This window comes from Magnolia sinica, chromosome 15 (assembly GCF_029962835.1).
Source record: "Magnolia sinica isolate HGM2019 chromosome 15, MsV1, whole genome shotgun sequence".
In the NCBI taxonomy this organism is placed as follows: domain Eukaryota; kingdom Viridiplantae; phylum Streptophyta; class Magnoliopsida; order Magnoliales; family Magnoliaceae; genus Magnolia; species Magnolia sinica.
In genome coordinates this window covers 69,042,317-69,063,403 of record NC_080587.1, presented here as the reverse complement: position 1 = coordinate 69,063,403, position 21,087 = coordinate 69,042,317, and the positions used below count along the sequence as shown (strand labels likewise).

General features: G+C 40.8%; 1 non-coding gene across 1 annotated transcript; it reads right to left on the bottom strand.

Annotated features, from left to right (window-relative positions):
- Positions 1 to 8,167: 8,167 nt before the first annotated feature.
- Positions 8,168 to 8,274, bottom strand: LOC131228274 (small nucleolar RNA R71). Its single transcript, XR_009162785.1, has one exon. It is a non-coding gene; the product is annotated as a small nucleolar RNA R71 (small nucleolar RNA).
- Positions 8,275 to 21,087: the final 12,813 nt, after the last annotated feature.

Below are 21,087 nucleotides of genomic sequence, written 5' to 3'. Positions count from 1 at the left end.
TGGTAGGAGATATGCTGAAGACCTCATCCACGAAAACTAGCTGTGAGGGCTCCAAGTCTAGCACATGAACTGTCTCGGGTAATCTGAGGGGCAAGCAGCCCGTAGATGAGATAAGGCGGTCGTTCGAAGTAGGTGCGGGGTTTGAGGGGGTGAGATGGGGAGACCGAGGGTGATCATGGGAGAGCAGGGGTTGGAAGTCGGGTACCACATTTATACAAACAGGTACTCGACCAAATGGTGAATTGGATATGGGTGATGAGTTGCTGCTCCCTGAGGTTTCCTGGTAAGTAATATTCGGAACTGACTGAGACTGAAGGAGTGGCAAGGGCGTAACAATCTTTCCCATGTGAACAGGGCCAAGCTGATGATGTTGATTTGGGGTGGTATCGCTCCTAATGAGCGATTTTTGGCATTGGGTTGGGAATCCTGAGGAGGCAGTAAGGTGGAGACCGGGCAGGCATTTTCACAAACATGTCCAGGATGGGAGATTTCAAGGAAAGATGTTTTGCCCTGTTCGTTGGAAATATCTCCTTCAACACTAACGAAGGAGATCTTGATCGTATTTTTAGAAAATATGGGAAGATTTCTGACGTCTTCATCCCTTGGGAGGAGAATCCTCATCACCCCAGACGTTATGCATTTGTCAGATTCCTATATGCTGATGATGCCTATGCAGCCATGGGTATCCTTAATAGGAGACTGGTAGATGGAAGAGCTCTAAGGGTGGAAATGGCCAACCTTAGAAAGATTCACAAAACTTCCCCTCAGGCTCCTGCTATACCCACATTGAAACCCCTATACCCCACTTATCGATCCTTTCTCCAAGTAGCAGCGACACCCAACCCTAACCCCCAACCCAGAACCCAGCCCACCACAAACCCTCCCCCAAATATCAAGCTCATATCCTCACCAAACCACACCCTTCCCTGCCCTCCTCCGCAGTGGGATGATTTTCACTTCAAAGCTAACCCAGATGAAACCAAACCCTTGAGATCAAGCTTATCTTTCGCCTTAGTGGCTAACGCCCAAAACGCCCAAATCCCCTTAATTCGTCTCACCCAAATTCTGGTTGGATCGAGATATGTGGCTTGACTCGAAGTCTTAGTGATCAACATTGCTCGTATTGACTCGAAGTCCTTCCTCTTAACGTTCAAATCCAGGGAAGAATTGCTCTCATTCTTCACAGACTCGGAGCTACATGCCAAAATGGGGATCACCTAGGTCAATCCATGGAACCCTAAACCCCTTTTCAAAGATGTGAGCGTCTTGATATCTCTACATGGCTTCCCAACCCACTCTTGGTTGGAGTCCGTGTTTGTGGGTTTGGGATCTACCTTCGGTATGGTGGTGGAGGTGGACAGATGCTCCTTTATTGGGCTGGACCTCTCAAGAGCCAGGATCAGAGTCATTTTACAACCGGGATGTGAAATCCACCTATTTAGGAGATTGATTGTTGTAGAGCAGGAGTACACTATATGGGGAATAGTAGAACAGGTCCATTTTCTTGAACATTTTGTGGCCCGCACCATCCCATCAGCCACAAAGGATTTAACTATAAGAGCTTGGGTGGAGAGAGTATTCCACTTTCTCGCTCAGCCCCCGATGCATTCCGAAATTGAGGTGAGGAACAGGCTCAATTCTCTATCCCCCATGCATGTTCCTACATCTCAATGCAAGCCAAGTGCGAGTGAAGGGCCCTCAGAGCTTGGTGCTCTCATTTGCCTTTGATACATGTTTACGTGAGCTTACAAATAGGTTAAATGGCAAATAAATAGGATCCTAACTCTTACTCCAGGTTCGAGTATCAATAGGTGGTGAAATCCCACTACGATATGAGCATGTGGGGGGGTGTGTGTGCGTGTGTAAAAAAATGGCAAATAAATATCATGAAAACAGTAGGCCCTTGGTACTTGCCTGAATATCTCTTTGTACTTGGCTTTGATAGAAAATCTCTGTGGGCCATGATGTATGTGTTATTGATTCCATCTATCCATTTTGGGAGCTTATATATATATATATATATATATATATATATATATATATATATATTACACACACCCATGCACAAGTATGAGCCCAAAAAGGAGGTAGATCTAAATCTCAGGTGGACCACACCACAGGAAATAGTAGTGATTAAACACCCACCATTAAAAGCTTCTTATGCACTCTGCAATATTTATTTGCCATCTAACTTACTAATTAGATCACACAGACATGGGTGAAGGGAAAACAGGGTATAACAGGGTGTCATTAACGTGTTGATGCGAGAAAATGCGATAGGCCCCAACATGATGTATGTATTATATCCACACCGTCTATCCATTGTTTCATATGAGTTTAGGTAACATGCCCAAAAATGAGGCAGATCCAAAGCTCAGGTGGACCACACCACAGAAAATAGTGGATTGAATGCCTAACATTGAAAATTTCTTAGAGGCCACGGAAGTTTTGGATAAAGCTGATATTTTTGTTTTCTCTTCATCCAAGTCTGCATGACCTTATGAATAAGTCGGATGGAAAATAAATGTCATGGTGGACTCTAAGCAGGTTTCAATGCTAGACGTCATTGTCCCCATTGCTTTCGGTGGAGCGGTTCACCTGAGTTTTGGATCTGCTTCATTTTTGGGGTTATGCCCTATGATGATATGAAAAATTGGATGAACAGTGATGGCGCATGGAATGATGTGATGAGGTCCATCATTGTCTTCCTCAGAGGATATCTAGTTTGAATCCACAAAGTTCTCTGGACTCTTTATAGAGCTTTCTCGAATCTAGGGGGATAAAAGTAGAAATAATTTCTTATGAATTCAAAATAAATTGTTTGATGATAAAAATAAAATTATATTATAATAAATAATGTGCTCAAACTAGGTTAGAGTTTTAGACTCAAACTACCCAAACACCCTAAAAATGTGACTTACTATAAATAGTAAACTTAATATTTATAGACAACCTCCATTCCTACTAGACTTCATGGTTTTCGGGTAAAAAAAGTAAGTGTCCAATTTAGCCTTGCCACATTATTCTCCTAATTTTCTAAGCCCATTTTATGTTGGGAACGACTTCTACAACTCAAAGGATTAAAAGTTATACTCAATCTAAAACTTAATATTTAGAGTAAAATTTAAAATAAATTGGACTTTTGACCATCGATTTGATAGAATCTCATAAATCTGGCATGAGTAACCTAACATAGCAGGGTCGGTTGGCTAAAGTAGCTTCTCCTACCTCAAAATCATATATGATATGTCAAAAACTCATCTCGGTTTGTGAGATAACTATTGTAAGGTTTTAATGGTCTGGATCATTTCTACCTCTAATCGAGCCTTCTCTGTTCATCTTTGCCATGACAGTGTTTGCGACCCTCTCTACATCAGTTCCCTCCACTTCAAAAGAACTTGACATTGAGTTCTCATCCAGCTTTGGTTCATTATACTTGGTTAGTTTTTTTTTTTTTAAAGGCAAAATTATCATTGATGAAGATGATAATTACATTCGGGCTTCCTCAGGAGAAAACGGACCTAGGGAAGCCTATCATAAAAACTCTAAAGACAACACCACATAAATGATCGCCTTCAGGAAGGATTCCCTAATTGCTCCCAGGCCCACCTTATCAAGGAAGAGGAGGCCTCTGACCTGGGGAGGGAGATCTGAAAGAAGACCAAAAAACAAGGAATCTTGGTTCGCGTTACCCAAGTGAGCCAAGGTATCCACTGGAGCATTCCCTTCCCTGAAAATATGGGAGAAGACAATATGACCTCTCATCTTTAGCCTGTCGATCATGTTAATCTAGTTTTTCCATTTCCAACTCGGTTTAGCATCTCCATTCAACACCTTCACCACCAATTTCAAGTCCGACTTAACTACGATGTTGGAGAAGCCCTTAGAGAGACAATAGAAGATCCCATCCTGCACTACATGGATCTTTGCATAACTTTAGAATCCATGTCGTAACCTGTCGAGAAGGCGATCGAAGAGGAATTCACCCCTGTCCCCTCTGCAAACTCCTCCACCCCCTGAGTTCCTTGAGTTGCCTTTGAAGGAACCATCAACATTAATTTTAACCCACCCTCTAATGGGCTTACTCCATTTCACCACCAATGGCAGATTAGGCAGGCATCCCCTAATTGTTAGACTGGTGGGCAGAAAGGAACTACGGGGTTCAACAACGCCAACGGAGATTGTGAGCTTTGAGCCACTGATGGAGGATAACCACCAAGAAACGTGTGCAATCAGTGATGCTATAGAAGGGGTTTTTCCTTCAAAAACAGCGGCATTTCTTTCCTTTCAGACTTCCCACAATAGCAAACAAGGGGCCAATTTGTGGATAGCAGACAACTTGGGGCCGACAGTCGGAGTACCCCACCACTGCACTAATCTGGATTTAATGGAGAGAGAGCTGGAATTATGCTGATGCTAAAGAAGGCCCTAAGTAGAGTCCAAGAAGTAACCGCAAGCTCACTGTCTAGAAAGAGATGGTGAATGGACTCGATAGCGTGAATCTGATTAGAGTTGGCCCTGGAGCAGACGTACCTCGACTCTAGCTGAATTCCTCGAGATTGGACCACTTTATCCACCAGAATTGCCTTATGCAGCAATCTCCAAACAAAAAGCGAGATACGCAGGGGCATCTTTGCATGCCAAACCCAGCTGGCCTAGCTTAAATGAGTCGAGCTCGATCTATAGTAATCTTAGGCAGTACTGATAGAGAAATTGCCTGAGAGGGTGTGGGGCCAGAAAGGGGAGTTCAAACCTTCAGAGATGTAGAAACATTTGTGAAATATGTTGTCTACTACATCCCGGGGAAGGAGGTCAAAGGCTGTAGAGGGGGGGAATGAGCCACCGAAACCCAGGAACTGATGCATCTTCAAAGATTGCAATGTGTCTGGTATAGGAGACATCGATAGGCACTAAAGAGGGCCCAACCCTATCCAGTTCTCCCTTCAGAGGTTACAACTGCGTTCACCGAGCTTCCACTGCACCTGGGACTTTAGCTAATGCAAGATGAGGAGGGTTTTCTTCCACAGAGTGGATAGGTGGCTGGACGCGCAACCTTGGCTGGAGGCTGACAGATCCTAGGCATATCTGGCAGCCATAAAGGATCCCCACAAATTGTTCCCCCCTTTGAATTTGATTTCCCATGCCATTTTCAGTTGGAAAGCTTTCATGACATTGGACAACTTCCTGATTCCGAGACTTCCTTCATCTTTGGGACGAGTAATTTCCTTCCCGCTCTTCCAATGCAATTTCCTTTTACCGTCTGCCCATCCCTAAAAGAAGCTAGCAAAATGCTTTTCCAGTGACGTGAGGACCCAAGATGGAAGATGGACAGCTGCCATAGTGTGTACCGGGATACTCCCAAGAACGTGTTTAACCAATACTACTCTGCTAACTTAAGAGAGGCACCTACCCTACCACCCTCGAATGCGACTCTCAATTCTGTCAATCAAAGGCTAAAAATCGTCCACTTTTAACCTACCTGCTACCATTGGGACCTCAAGGTAGGTGAGAGTTGAAGTAGACTTGGAGATGTCAAAGAATCTCTCGATGGACCTCACTCTAGAAATAGGAAGCTTGTTAGAGCTGAACAAGGAGCTTTTATGGGGGTTAATAGACTACCCCGAAGTCACCTGAAAGTCATCTAGAAAAGCCTTGGTAGCTCTGAGTGACTTCGTTTGACCGTTCAGGAAAAGAAGGGTATCGTCTGCATATAGCAGATGATATACCAATGGGCACCCTCTCTTGAGCTTGAAGGGGTGGCGAAGGCCCTGCTCCACCAAGTTTTTTAGGCCCTTACTTATAACTTCAGCTGAGATGATGAACAGACTAGGAGACAGCGGGTCTCCTTGCCGAAGACCGCAAGACGATTTGAAGAAACCCACCACAACACCATTCGCTAACATGGAGAATTAACAATTGCTCCAGTAGTTTTCTACCATTCAACCCAACTCAAGCAGAATCTGAATCAGATCAATTCATTCTTAAGGAAACCTCAATCCACCCTATCATATGCCTTCTCCATATCCAACTTTGGCACTATGTTTCCACCCCAAACCTTTTTGTTGATCTCTCTGAAGATCTCTTGAGAGAGCGCAATGTTTTCTGATATTGTTCTACCTTGGATGAAGGCCCCTTGTTCCAGCGAGATAAGAGACGGGAGCACCTGTCAACCTAACTGCAATGATCTTTGATAAAACCTTATAGAAGTAGTCATAAAGACATATTGGACGGAAGTTTGAGAATCTCTTTGGAGAGGATTATTTAGGGATTAAGCAAATAAGAGAGGAGGTGAGTGCTCTGGACAGCTTCTGTTGAGGGTCAAATATTGTATATTAGACCCCATTTATTACATAGATTTACGAACATGGTACGGTTTAGCGGCTCAATTTAATCGTGTTTGTGATGTAAGTTGTATTTACGAGCTTGGATTGAAAAAGGGTGCTAAATGCATGGATTTGAAGCTCCAGAATCACCAAGACAAGGGATGGACCCCAGGGGAGCAAGATCAACGGATTTACATGCCAGAGATCCGAGAAAATCGAGAAACTGAAGCTCAAGTGGCCCGAAATTGGTCCAGAATGCAAGATCACAGGGTTCCCACCATCCGTTTAGCTCAAAACTTTATATCTGGCTTGCAGAACCCAAATTAACCGTACACGTCAAATTTCAGTCATTGGATCCTTGTGAAAGTGGCTCAATGGACAGATCAGCCCATAAAACTCTGATTTAGGGCCCACCTGATATCTGGATATGCCTCAATCTTGGGCTCAACTCATTAAACGAGCTGACAAAACAAATGGATGGATCGGATCTTACATATACATCATAGTGGACCCCACCTGTTTTTTGCAAGTGCACGGTGCGGTGCACTCCCGCGCCGCACCAAAACATCAAGACAACTTTGATTGCCTTGACCCGATCCGTCTCATGCAAGGAGACATCGTCTTCGCCGCTGGACCGCCGGACGTTGATTGTGGGCCCCACCTATCATCCATTCGGATGATCTGGACCGTCTATTGGAATTCCACGGGCCCTCTAACCAAATCCTAGCTGACAGAATTTTAAGAGATAGCTTGTATTGGATTTCAGCCATCCAAACGGGGGACGGACGGTAGTATGAAAAACTGTGGGTCACATCGAATCCGATCCAAAACGGACCACGTCCGACTGGTTTTTCGATGTGAATCAAATGGACCGAGTGGATTTCCATGAAGACACCAATAATGGGCCCACCGACTTTCACAGCGCAAGACTACGCAAGCTCTGTTTTGCAATAGAGCTGCGGTTGATATAGGTGGGCCACTATCGTACATCAGGTACTTGGTCCAGACCGTCTATCGTGTAGAGGGGCCAAAATCGTCCGTAGGGACGTCTTTATTTACGTCGTTTGTGGATGTCACAAACACTAACAAAGGGCAAAAATTCTGGAAATTTATAATCTTAGACTTTCTATTTTTAGAAACTAACTTGTTTTGTTTGTTTTGCAGGTTTTTAACTTAGAGACTCCAATTTGGTAACTTCTCTCCAACCCTCTCTTTCTTTTTAGATTCTTAATTCCTTTCTTAGGATTAGATTTAGAATTTAAATTAAGGGCTGCGAGTGTTTCATGCCCAAGTGGGCCCGTGATAACACTCGACGTCTCTTGACTGAAGAAGGATTAGTTGAGGGGCTGATTGTCCATCGCAGGTCTAGACACCACTCGAATTTCCCTCAGTTAATTGAGGTTATGGCTGTAAATCAACTTCACGTACTACCCCAACCTAGGGGTGAGGAAGCACATGATGAGAATGAGGTGCATCAAGCACCCCCGCCTCGTACTTTATGAGATTATTTATAACCGACGGGGGTGAGTATGCCTTCATGCATGATTTTTTCTGAGAATATAGGACATATGGACATCAAGCCAGGGGTTATCCAACTCCTTCCTAAGTTCCATGGGCTTGAATCTGAAGAACCATATCTACATCTGAAAGAGTTCGACGAGATTATAGCCACCTTATACTTTTCTAATGTATCTGAGAATACAATTAGGCTGAAACTCTTCCCATTTTCCTTGAAAGAGAAGGCCAAGACGTGGTTACATTCACTGCGTCCTAAATCCATTGGCACATGGAATGACATGCAGAGGGAATTCATAAAGAAAATTTTCCCACATCATAAAACGATTACCCTCAGAAAAGCAGTCATGAACTTTGCCCAAAAGGAAGATGAAACATTCTTCCAATGTTGGGAAAGGTTCAAGGATTTGGTCAGTTCGTGCCCACAACATGGCTTTGAAACGTGGCGCATTACAAATTTTTTCTACGATGGACTGACTTCTTCCATGCGTCAAATGGTCGAGACAATGTGTAATGGAGAATTCATTAATAAAAATGTTAACGAGCTATGGGATTACCTCGATAGTCTTGTTGAAAAAACATAATCATGGGACTATTACCCAAAGTCAAACACCATGTCTAAGCTAACTCAATCTAAGGAGAAAGGTAGATTGTATCTTTTGAAAGAAGAGGATGATTTCAAGTATAAAGTGACTACGCTTATAAGAAAATTTGAGGCCATGGAAGGAAAGAAGGATAAGGTTAATGAAAGTGTTTGTGGCATCTGTGATTGCGACATTCATACAACTGAAAATTGTCCTACAATACCAGCTTTTTGAGAGGTGTTGAATGAACAATCCAATGCCCTAAATAACTATCAAAGACCTTTCAATAGACCGACCTCTAATACGTATAATCCTGGTTAGAGAAATCATCCAAATTTTAGTTGGAAGAATGGACAAACTGCTACCCCTCAAGGTTTCTTTAATCAAACTTTACAACAACAACAAGAGAGACCTAAAGAGGATCCGGTTCAAAAACATATTCGAGAACAAGAGCTACTTAATCAGAATTCGGCACAAGCGCTTCATGATATTTACACGGCATTAGGAACGCTTGCGTCGTCTATTCAAAGGATAGAGTCACAGTTAACAAGTGGAGGAAAGGGGATGCTTCTTGCTCAACCTCTCCCCAATCCCAAAGCGCAATATGAAATAAGTGACCCTAACTCTTCAAGTCAGATGGAACAAGCTAAATTCATCACCATTCTTAGGAGTGGTAAGATCATTGCCAAGACCATCCCAGTTAGGCCTGAAAAGCCTGAGGACCCGGAAGTGGACAACAATGATGGATCTAGTGATGCCCCACAAAAATTAGAACCGGAACTTCTAGAGAAGCCAGTTGCTCCGTTCCCCCAACGGTTGGTTGCACCAAAACGTTTGCCTAACTCTCAGGATATTCTAGAAGTGTTGAAACAAGTAAAATTTAACATTTCTCTACTTGATGTCGTAAAACAGATACCTTCATATGCTAAATTTCTGAAAGACTTATGCATAACCAAAAGACGGCAGAGTATTCAAAAGAAAATTTTATTGACTGAGAAAGTGAGTGCCATCTTGAAGCAGGACGTGCCGCAGAAATTCAAAGATCCTGGTAGCCCAACCATATCATATGTAATCGGGAACTATCGAATTGATCACGCACTTCTTGACTTAGGAGAAAGCGTTAATTTGATTCCTTACTCGGTATACAAACAGTTAGGATTGGGTGAATTAAAACCCACCCTAACCACACTACAACTTGCTAATCGCACTGATCGTGTACCAAGAGGGATAATCAAGGATGTGTTGGTCTAGGTCGATAGATTTTACTACCCTGTAGATTTTATCATCCTAGATACCGAACCCATCAATAACATGAGCACTCAGATTTCCGTCATTCTTGGTCACCCATTCCTGGCCACTTCAAATGCGATTATCAATTGCAGGAATGGTGTCATGACTATGTCTTTCAAAAATTTGACATTGGAGTCAAACATCTTTTTCAATAATGGCAGCAATTCAGAGGATGATGATGATTTCCACGACATTAGCATGATTGATTCTTTTATGGAAGATAGAACGCCTCTTGCCTTATCCTCTGATCCTCTAGAGACGTGCCTGGCCCACTCCCATGATTTTGATGATGACATGATTAGGGAGACGTGTGCCATGCTTGATACTGCGCCGGTACTTGAAGTTAACCGGTGGAGGCCACAATTTGAAGATTTGCCCCAAACCGATGTAGTGCCTCTACCGTCTAACCTCAAGCCACCGAAGCTTGACCTAAAACCTTTACCTTCTGATTTGAAATATGTCTATTTAGGTCAAGATGAGACATATCCGGTGGTGATCTCTGCCCACCTGGAGAAAGAGCAGGATAGTATGCTCATAGGTACTCTCCTTGAGCATAAGGGAGCTCTTGGATGGACGATAACGGACCTTAAGGGAATCGACCCATCGATTTGTACTCACCGCATATATCTTGAGGATAATACGAAAATCGCTTGGCAATTACAACGTAGACTAAATCCAAACATGAAGGAAGTGGTTAAGGCTGAGGTTCTTAAACAATTGGATGTGGGTATCATATATTCCATATCCGATAGTCAATGGGTGAGTCCAACTCAGGTGGTTCCTAAGAAGTCTGGGATCACCATCGTAGCCAATGCCAATAATGAACTCGTACCGACCAGAGTTACTACTGGGTGGAGAATGTGCATTGACTACAGGAAGCTGAATACCGTCACAAGGAAGGACCACTTTCCTTTGCCCTTCATCGATCAAATCTTGGAAAGGCTAGCTGGTCATTCCTACTATTGCTTCCTTGACGGGTATTCGGGACATAATCAGATTGAAATCGCTCTTGAGGACCAGGAAAAGACTACATTTACATGTCCCTATGGCACCTTTGCCTACAGAAGGATGCTCTTCGGGTTATGTAATGCCCCTGCCACCTTTTAGCGATTTATGATGAGTATCTTTTCTGATATGGTGGGAAAATATTTAGAGGTCTTCATGGACGATTTCTCTGTTTTTGGTTCATCTTTTAGCAAATGCTTAGAGAGGCTTAAATGTGTCCTGAGAAGATGTGAAGAAAAGAATTTGGTACTTAATTAGGAGAAGTGCCATTTCATGGTTCAGAAGGGAATTATCCTTGGGCATATCATCTCGTCCAAGGGAATCGAGGTAGATAAGGCAAAAATTGATCTTATCTCTAACCTACCTCCACCCAAGAACATCAGAGATGTGTGATCCTTCTTAGGACATGCAGGGTTTTACAGACGATTCATAAAGGACTTTAGTCTCCTCTCTCGTCCCTTATGTAATCTTCTGCAAAAGGATGCACCATACGAGTGAACTGAGCAATGTCAGGAAGCTTTCACTAAGCTTAAAGGCATGTTAACCACTGCACCTATCATGCAGCCACTCGATTGGAGCCTTCCTTTTGAGCTTATGTGCGACGCTTCTGATTATGCTCTTGGAGCGGTTCTAGGCAAGAGAAAAGATAAGAGGCTCAACGTCATTCATTACGCAAGTAGAACTTTAAATTTTGCCCAAGTGAACTACTTGACTACGGAAAAGGAACTCCTAGCTGTAGTGTTCGCTTTGGATAAATTTAAGTCCTACCTGATCGGATCCAAGATCATTATCTACACAGATCATGCAGCACTTAAGTATCTTCTTTCTAAGAATGATTCTAAGCCCCGTTTGATACGATGGATCCTTCTACTCCAAGAATTTGATTTGGAAATTAAAGATAAAAAGGGAGTAGAGAACGTAGTGGCTGATCATTTGTCTCGCCTTAATATCTCTGATTCCCCTGAGGCGACCCATATCCATGACATGTTCCCTGATGAACAACTGTTCAGAGTCTCCCATTTGCCTTGGTTCGCTGATATTGCCAATTATCTTGCCACAGGTTCCATACCGACGCATTGGACTGCACAAGATAAGAATAGATTCTTTACCAAGGTGCGCAACTTTTTCTGGGATGATCCATATTTATTCAAATATTGCTCAGACCAAATTCTAAGGAGATGTGTGCCAGATGACGAGTATCAGAGTGTCATCTCCTTCTGTCATTCACAGGCCTATGGTGGTCACTTTTCTGCTAAAAAGACTACGGCCAAGATTTTACAGTGTGGCTTTTATTGGCCCACTATATTCAGGGACACTCATGAGTTTTGCAAGGCTTGTGAGAGTTGTTAAAAATTAGGAGCATTGTCCCGTCGAAATATGATGCCTTTGAATCCCATCCTTATCATAGAAGCATTTGACTGCCGGGGCATCGATTTCATGGGACCATTCCCCCAATCATTTGAAAATTTATATATTTTGCTCACCATAGATTATGTCACTAAATGGGTAGAAGCAATTCCGTGCCAAAATAATGACCATCGCACGGTCATTAAATTCTTAAAAGAGAATATCCTTTCGCGGTTTGGGATGCCTCGAGTCATCATTAGTGATGGGGGCTCACACTTTTGTAATAGACCATTCGAGAGCTTAATGAAGAAATACGGTATCTCTCTTAAGGTGAGCATCCCATACCATCTACAGACAAGTGGACAAGCTAAGATTTTCAATAGGGAGATCAAACATATCCTAAAGAAAACGATTAACCCTGATCGTAAGGATTGGTCAATCCGATTGACCGATGCCTTATGGGCATACCGTACTGCTTTTAAAACCCCTATTGGAATGTCTCCCTTTAGACTTGTCTATGGGAAAGCTTGTCACTTGCCTGTGGAGTTGGAACATAAAGCGTTCTGGGTGATTAAAAATCTGAATTTCAATCTGGACAACGTTGGCTCGCTACGTAAACTTCAATTAAATGAACTTGAAGAAATCCGGAACGATGCGTATGAGAACTTAAGAATTTACAAGGACAGGATGAAGGCATTTCATGATCAACATATTCTACGAAAATCATTCACACCAGGTCAGAAAGTCCTTTTGTATGACTCTCGACTTCATCTCTTTCCGGGTAAGCTTCGATCTCGTTGGACCGGCCCTTACATTGTTGTTACTGCTTATCCGCATGGGGCCGTTGAGATAAGAGATCCCGACAATGGCAAAGAGTTTAAAGTAAATGGACATCGATTAAAACCATTTGTTGAGAAATTTGATTCAGAGGACATGCCCATGCCTCTGACTGCTCCTGTTTACCAGGATTGATATCTTAGTCTGATGGAGGTATAGGTATGTTTATCGCTTTCATAGGACTAGGGTATTTGCTTTATTTGTCTGGCTGAAGTCGGTAAACTTATCGCTCCTGGGAGGCAACTCAGCCTTTTATTTTATTTTATTTTATTTTATTTTAGTTAGTTAGTTCAAATGTTTGTGGGTAACATTATTGCAAACCCTCACGAGACTACAACTCGTCCACTAGGGGCAACCTAGGGGTTTAAAGGCTTGTTGCATATGCTAAATGCAATCGAGAGCACCTGCGAAAGTGGTATAGGTAGGATTTTATTCTTATTGGTTTTTCTCTTGTGTTGACTCGCTCTTACGTAGATATCTTTGGAAAGTTTCTCTCTTGATTCATTATCCAGGTACTATCTTCCCATCACTTTACTTTCGTTGTCCCATGTGCATTACATGCTCATTTTTTTTTTACATTGAGGACAATGTTGATTTTAGGTTGGGGGTGGGAGATTAGGTTATCTGATCAGTGTTTTCTTGGTCTTGAACAAAAATTGTGAAAAATTTTCAACTTTTCTAGACTTTCGTGTGAAATCAAAGTGATTTTGAAAGATAGTCATGATTTGGGAAGTATAAGATACAGAATGTTGGTGATTTACAACTCTTGGATTTAGCTATCTGATAGATTCCACGGTTGAGTTCGAATCATTAATCCATGATTAGAAGTTTTAATCATTGACTGAATCATGATTTCACATGTCACATCTCGCTTACGCATTGAGGTTTGAGTCGATATTGAAGGATTAACTTGGTAATCACTAAGCATGAAAGGAACCAACCTGAGAAAATTGAATGGATTGGGCGAACGGTCTTCACCATAGGTTTGCTCCCTATAGGTGTAGATTTAATCCCCCATGGATGATATATGAAAAAAGTTGGGTGTACAGTCTTCACCATAGGTTTGCTCCCTATAGGTGAGGATTTGATTCCCCTTCTTAGCATTACTTTTACTAGAAAAATCAAAAGCTAAAAAAAAATAAAAAATAAAATAAAAAATGAAAAGATGATCTATGAGGCAAGTTTTGGTTTAAGTTTTGGTTATCATGAATTATCTTGTTGGTTAGTAATGATATCCTGAAATAAAGAAGTGAATTTTAAGGATGGTAAGCCGAGATTGCACAATACACCCATGAGACTCAATGTTTAGAAATTTCTTTCTAATTGATGGATTAATATTTTGAACTTGATTATGAAGTTTACCGTGTGCGTGAGGCTAGGAGAGAGTAATGCCCAACATTTATGAATCTTAAAAGTCTAGTATTTGATTTGTTTTTCAAAACTCAGTCGAGTTCATATAAATTGTCCTGTAATTCTCAACTTATTTTTCGCATACTTTGCTTGAGACTAGCAAAATGCTGGTTGGGGGTTGTGTTGAGGGTCAAATATTGTATATTAGACACCATTTATTACATAGATCTACGAACATGGTACGGTTTAGTGGCTCAATTTAATCGTGTTTGTGATGCAAGGTATATTTACAAGCTTGGACTGAAAAAGGGTGTTAAATGCATGGATTTGACGCTTCAGAATCACCAAGGCAAGGGATGGACCCCAAGGGAGCAAGATTAACGGATTTACATGCCAGAGATCTGAGAAAATCGAGAAACTGAAGCTCAAGTAGCTCGAAATTGGTCCAGAATGCAAGATTACAGGGTTCCCACCATCTGTTTAGCTCGAAACTTTATCTCTGGCCTGCAGAACCCAAATTAACCGTACACGTCAAATTTCAGTCATTGGATCCTTGTGAGAGTGGCCCAACGGACAGATTATCCCATAAAACTCTGATTTAGGGCCCACCTGATATCTGGATATGCCTCAATCTTGGGCTCAACTGATTAAATGAGCTGACAAAACAAATGGATGGATCGGATCTTTCATATACATCATAGTGGACCCCACCTGTTTTTTGCAAGTGCACGGTGCGGTGCACTCCCCCGCCGCACCAAAACATCAAGGCAGCTTTGACTGCCTTGACCTGATCCGTCTCATGTGAGGAGACAGCATCTTCACCACTGGACTGTCGGACGTTGATTGTAGGCCCCACCTATCATCCATTCGGATGATCTAGACCATCTATTGGAATTCCACGGGCCCTCTAACCAAATCCTAGCTGACGAAATTTTAGGAGACAGCTTGTATCAGATTTCAACCATCCAAATGGGGGACGGACGGTAGTATGAAAAACTCTGTGGGTCACATCGAATCCGATCCAAAACGGACCACGTTCGACTAGTTTTTCGACGTGAACAAATGGACCGAGTGAATTTCCATGAAGACACCGATAATGGGCCCACCGACTTTTACAGCGCAAGACTACGCAAGCTCTGTTTCACAACAGAGCTGTGGTTAATCCAGGTGGGCCACTATCGTACAACAGGTACTTGATCTAGACCGTCTATCGTGTAGAGGGGCCAAAACCGTCCGTATGGACGTCTTTATTTACGTCGTTTGTGGATGTCACAAATACCAGCAAAGGGCAAAAATTTTGGACTCTCACGTGTAGCTGCGCACGTTTTGTGAAAGGAGTGTGTAACTCCTTACGCAATGTCACCGACCTCAGTAAAGCGACTCCAGCCAGCGTTTCTCCATCGTCTTTCACAGTTATAAAAGAAAAAGAAAATAGAGAGAGTGGGATCTTTTTGAATGGGAGGAAGGGAGACGTGGGAGAGAGAAAAGTGGAGCGGCTTGGACTTGGAGTGGATCACATATTCCTTCTTCCTTCTTCTTCCTTTCGTTCCTCTTTCCTTTTCTTTTTTTATGAGATTTTAGCACGTCTATGACAGGCTAAACCTCTTAGCTAGGGCTAAGAGGTGAGCTTGTAGTGTGATAGGAGACTCTTTGCTTGTGCCTTTTGTTTAGATTGAACTGATGTTGATTTTGGTTTAATTAAGGGAATGTTTTTAGTTTTTAATGGTCTGTTGTGACTAAAATTATAATGGGTCTGCGATAGCTTTGAGCATGTTCCTTTACTTTTTATGTTTATGATGTCAGGAAGCCCTGTTGTTCACCATCGTCTCCTGGGCATGGTCGGATGACGGTACCCTTCCTAACCTTCATAGCATGTTGACTGGTTGGTAATTAGTTTAATTCTGTTGTTTGCTTGGTCTCTTGGGCATGGTTTGGTGATGGAATCCATTCTAATTCATATACCTTTCATCTCTTCAAAATTATATCAGAGGAAGTTTAGTTTAATTTCCATGATTTTTGAAGCAGGCATAAGATCTCCCTGATCTCTACAAGTGGATCCTCTGAATCCCTAGTTTCTTATCTCTGATTTCTCTTAAGTTTTAAATTAATCTCTCGCCATTATTCATTAATTTATATTTGATTTAGATTTCATCTTAAGCTAGTTCTATTTCTACCTAGTTTCAGATAACGTATAGGTTTCAGTCCCTTGGGATTCGACCTCGGTCTTACCGAGTTTATTACTACATCACAACCCTGCACTTGGGGAGTGAACAGCTTCCCACCCTGGAAATGGAAAGTAGCAGCTTTATACAAGTCCTTACCGACGATGTCCTAGCAGCTCGAGAAGAACGCCCCTGAGAATCCATCAGGCCCATGGGCACCGTCAGCCGGGATTGAAAGAACCACACTTTGGACCTCCTCTATGGAAGGGGGAGCCATCAACAGCGCATTATGTTCAGAAGATACTCGGTTAGGTCCACAACATTGAAAGTACACGAGATCTCCATGTAATCCGGAAGATCAACAATGTAACCATTGTCATTGATATTTTGGAGGATCGGTACCAGTTCAATCTTCTGTTTCTTCAAGTTATTATAGTTCCCAGTCGAAAATCTCTCCTTTTATATAAGCATTATTAAAAAAGGCGAGCTTTCAGTCCTAAAGAGGGGGGAGGGGGTGTAAATGCTATCTTATCTAGCTCATAGGTTTGTCAAATTTTGTAGTGCCAAAACCTCTTGGAATCTATATCTTGTGTAGCTGTTACTGTAAGATCAACTTCATGTCATCCTTGCCTACATTCAATTACAAGATCAAGAAGTTCAAGTACAAGATCAAGAGGCTCATGAACAACATCAAGAAGTTCAAGTACTAGATCAAATCTTCAAGCTTCAACTACATCAAGAGAATGATATGTGATGATTCAATCTCACAAATAAGGTTTGTTTGACCCTAGATTGAAATTAGGATAGGTCATACAATTTTCATTTATATCATAGGTCATTTGATATTTTTATAGATCATTTTTCGACTAGTCCTAGTTATGGTTTGACTAGTCTAAGTACTGGCTCGACTAGTCTAAGAATTTTCTCGACTAGTCTAAGTTTTGTTGTGAATTTTTAAAATTTTCTGTTGGACCTTCGACCAGTCCTAGAGACTGCTCAACTAGTCGAGTGAACAGTGCTCGACCGGTCATGCAGGCTCAACTTAAAGTCCAGCAAGCATTTTTGGTCCCACTCAACCAGTCGAGTGCAGGGCTCGACCAGTCGAGTAGGCTACTCAACTAGTCGAGCAAGCCACTCGACCAGTTAAGTAACAATCTTATTTTATTGCGCTAGAAATTTTGAAATGTTCTTGGTTCTTCGACCTATCGAACCGACCACTTGGCCAGTTGAGTGAACAACATTTATACCTACAAATTGAAGATGATTTTTAGAGTTTTTCAATTCATTCTAAGATATTCAAGTCACGACTCTGAGAAAACTTGTCTCCACATTCGAGAAGTTAATTGGTTAGTATTTAAGATTCTTTTAATAGCTTTTTTTGCATTTGATTTTATGATCTCTATTCAATTCTATTTCTTTTGAAAAGGGAATATTAATTTTACCCTTTTTGAGATCAAAATCAAATCAAGCTAGCATAGGTTAATTTAATAAAAAATCATTTAGACCTAAGAACCCTTTCATATGTGAGTTTGGACATTGAACATCTACATTGAACACCTACATCGAATTGGTTCTACCGGGCTTCATCAGAAGAAGAATCTTCAGATGAGTACATTTTAATTTTTTGTATTTGGTTTGTAAGATTACTAGAAAATCTTTCATTTTTGGTTTTAACTGAGATAGCCAGAAAATCTCAGTGAGTAGGGTTTTTAATTGTGGTAGCCCTTTGAAAACACAATTGTGAAGGTTTTGGGTGAACCTTGGAAAACCTATTTCATAGTAAAAGCCGATATCCTATGAGTGAGGATATTGGGAGTGGAGTAGTTGTGTGGCTGTTTTCTAACAGTTGGTGTACACATAAGCGAGCCACTATAATTGCTGGAATTGTGGTGAATGTTTATTATTGTGCATTTGTGGTGAATGATTGTAATTTATTTTCTGCACATGTGGTGAATGCTGTAATAACAGTAGAATTTATTTTTGATTTATTCTTTATCCCTCTTTATTGGTTTAAGATTTTGATACATAGACCGTTCTAGAAATCAAGTTGTCTTACCATAAGCCATTGGTTTTTGGTGTAAGGTTGTCCTTAGAACAACATATGTATCAACCTCTTAATACTTGATTTTAGAGGTTGCTTTCTATTGTGTTATCAACTGCTTATTAAGTCTTTATTTCCTTGCTTTATTTTTTTAATTTGGCATAGTCTTATTCACCCTCCCTTTAGGACTCTTAGCTTGGCCTTTTCAGGGGGGATGAATAGGACTATGCCAAATAAAAATAAAATGCAGAATATAAAAACAGATAGCTAAAATAAATAACAATCTCAATTGCAATAATATTGAGAGGTTGATACAAACGTTGATCAAAGGACAACCTTACACCAAAACAATGGTTTATGGTAGGACAACCTGATTTCTTGAACTCAGTAAGGATAAAAAACTCAAACCAAAGCAAGAAGCAATAGAAAAAATCTAACTATTACACCATTCACCACGTATACATGAAAGAGATACAAGCATTCAACACATATACATCACATACAACATCAACCACAACTCCAAGAATTATAGTGGTTTGGTGTGTACACCAATTGTTCGCAAACAACCACACCTACTCCTCTCCCAATAATCACAACCCATGTGATATTGGCTTTCACTAAAAAAGAAGGTTTTTCATGGTTCACCTTAAAACCTTTACAATTGTGTTTTTCAATTGGGCTCATACAATCAAAAACCCCGCGCTGAGATTTTCTGGCTAATCTCAGTCAAAACCCAAAATAGAGATTTTCTGGCTTATCTCACAAGCTAAACACAGAAAATATAAAATACTTATCTAAAGATTCTTCTTTAATGTAGCCCGGTAGAACCGCTTTTTTGAAGATGAAGATGTTCGATGTTCAATCACACAAATGGAAGGGTTCTAGGTCTAAATGAATTTTAAAATAATTCAACCTCGGGCTACTTTGATTCAATTTCTTCAATCTTAAAAGGGATAGATCATAATTTCGTTTTATAAAATCAGATTGAAGTAGCAAGAGATGAATAAATTATAAATTAAAAAAATCTATAAAAGAATCTTAAATTACTATACAATAGCTTCACAATCATGGGGAATTAACTCTCAGAATGGTGACTTGTTTAGCTTGGAATGAATGAAAAACTTTGAGAAAAGACCACTATTTATAGGCAGAAAAACAGTTCCTTCGACTGGTCTAAGGTCTCCCTTGACTGGTTTTGAGAACAACCAAATTTTAAAAATTTTGACACGATCGGATAAAACTGACCCTCGACTGGTTAAGTGGAGCTCAAAATGGTTGCTGGAGTTTGAGTCGAGCCCTGTTCCCACGACTGGTTGAGTAGGGTGCTCGACTGGTCATGACCCTACCAGAAAATTCTGAAATTTTAAGTTATTTCCTTGACTGGTCGAGCCAGAGCCTGGACTAGTCGAACATATGCTAAGACTTGTCAAACCAAAGTCTATAATAAGTATATTAAACCATATAGAAGATGTAATATGAATGACATAATCCTAAGGTCTTTCTAGGGTCATATATACCTGAAAGTTGAACATTGAACTATGTAACTTCAGTTGCTTCCAATTGATCTTGTACTTGAAGTTCTTGAAGCATGATCTTGTACACTTGAAATTCTTAAACATAATGTTGAACATTTGAAGTTCTTGAACTTGATCTTGTCCAAGTAGTGCCTTTGAGCTAACATATAGACTTGAAGTAGCACATGAACTAGGTCTAGTACTTGCACTTGAGCTAGCACTTTGACTTAATCTTGAATTTGAAGCTATCCTTGAACTTGAAGTAATACTCCATGACTTGAACTTAGCACATCTTCACTTGAAGGTGAACTTTCCATCACTTCAACTTGAAGGTGAACTTTCCATTACTTGTACAGATTCATCAATCCAAAGTGGTTTATCACAACGAAATTTGACAACTAAGGGTGCTAAATATATAACACAGCACTTACAATCTCCCCCTTTGTCAAATTTAGGACAAAAACCAACTTGAAAGATCAACTTATACATACATACTGCATACGTTCACAATTACTCTTCATAAAGAAACTCCCCCTCAATCTACTCCCCTCAGTTTGAGCTTGGTGACTTGTTGTAGAGTACCTGTATTAACAAATAAACATATATCTAAAAAAAAAATGCACTCCTCTACACCATACTACACCAATCAAACTTCTATAACCACAAAGCCTACAAAATTCTCCCCCCTTTTGTCACAACTTGACAAAGGAAGACATTAACAGTAAACAGCCATAGATGTGATTATAATAATAGCAGTAGAATAAGAGTAGAAAAAAATATAAAACAAGTAGAGTTTAACATGAAGATAGGATAATAAGTGTCATAAAGTTAAGCATCAAAACATTAAGTAGTCATACAAGTCCAGCAAAATATAAAGTCATAATCTAAGTTATACATGCCCAAAATGTAAAGAACAATATCACTAATCTGATCCAGAAGAAGATGGAGGTGGAATAGAAGGATCAATCTGATGAAGTCCTTTGGTAATGTGATGAAAGTATTTTCGCATATATTTCATGGATGATTTTTGACTCTCATTTAGATTGTCTTGAGAAACTATCAAGGCATCAACCTTCTCTTCCAAAGAGCAAAGACGCTCATCAAACTGAGGTGCTTGAA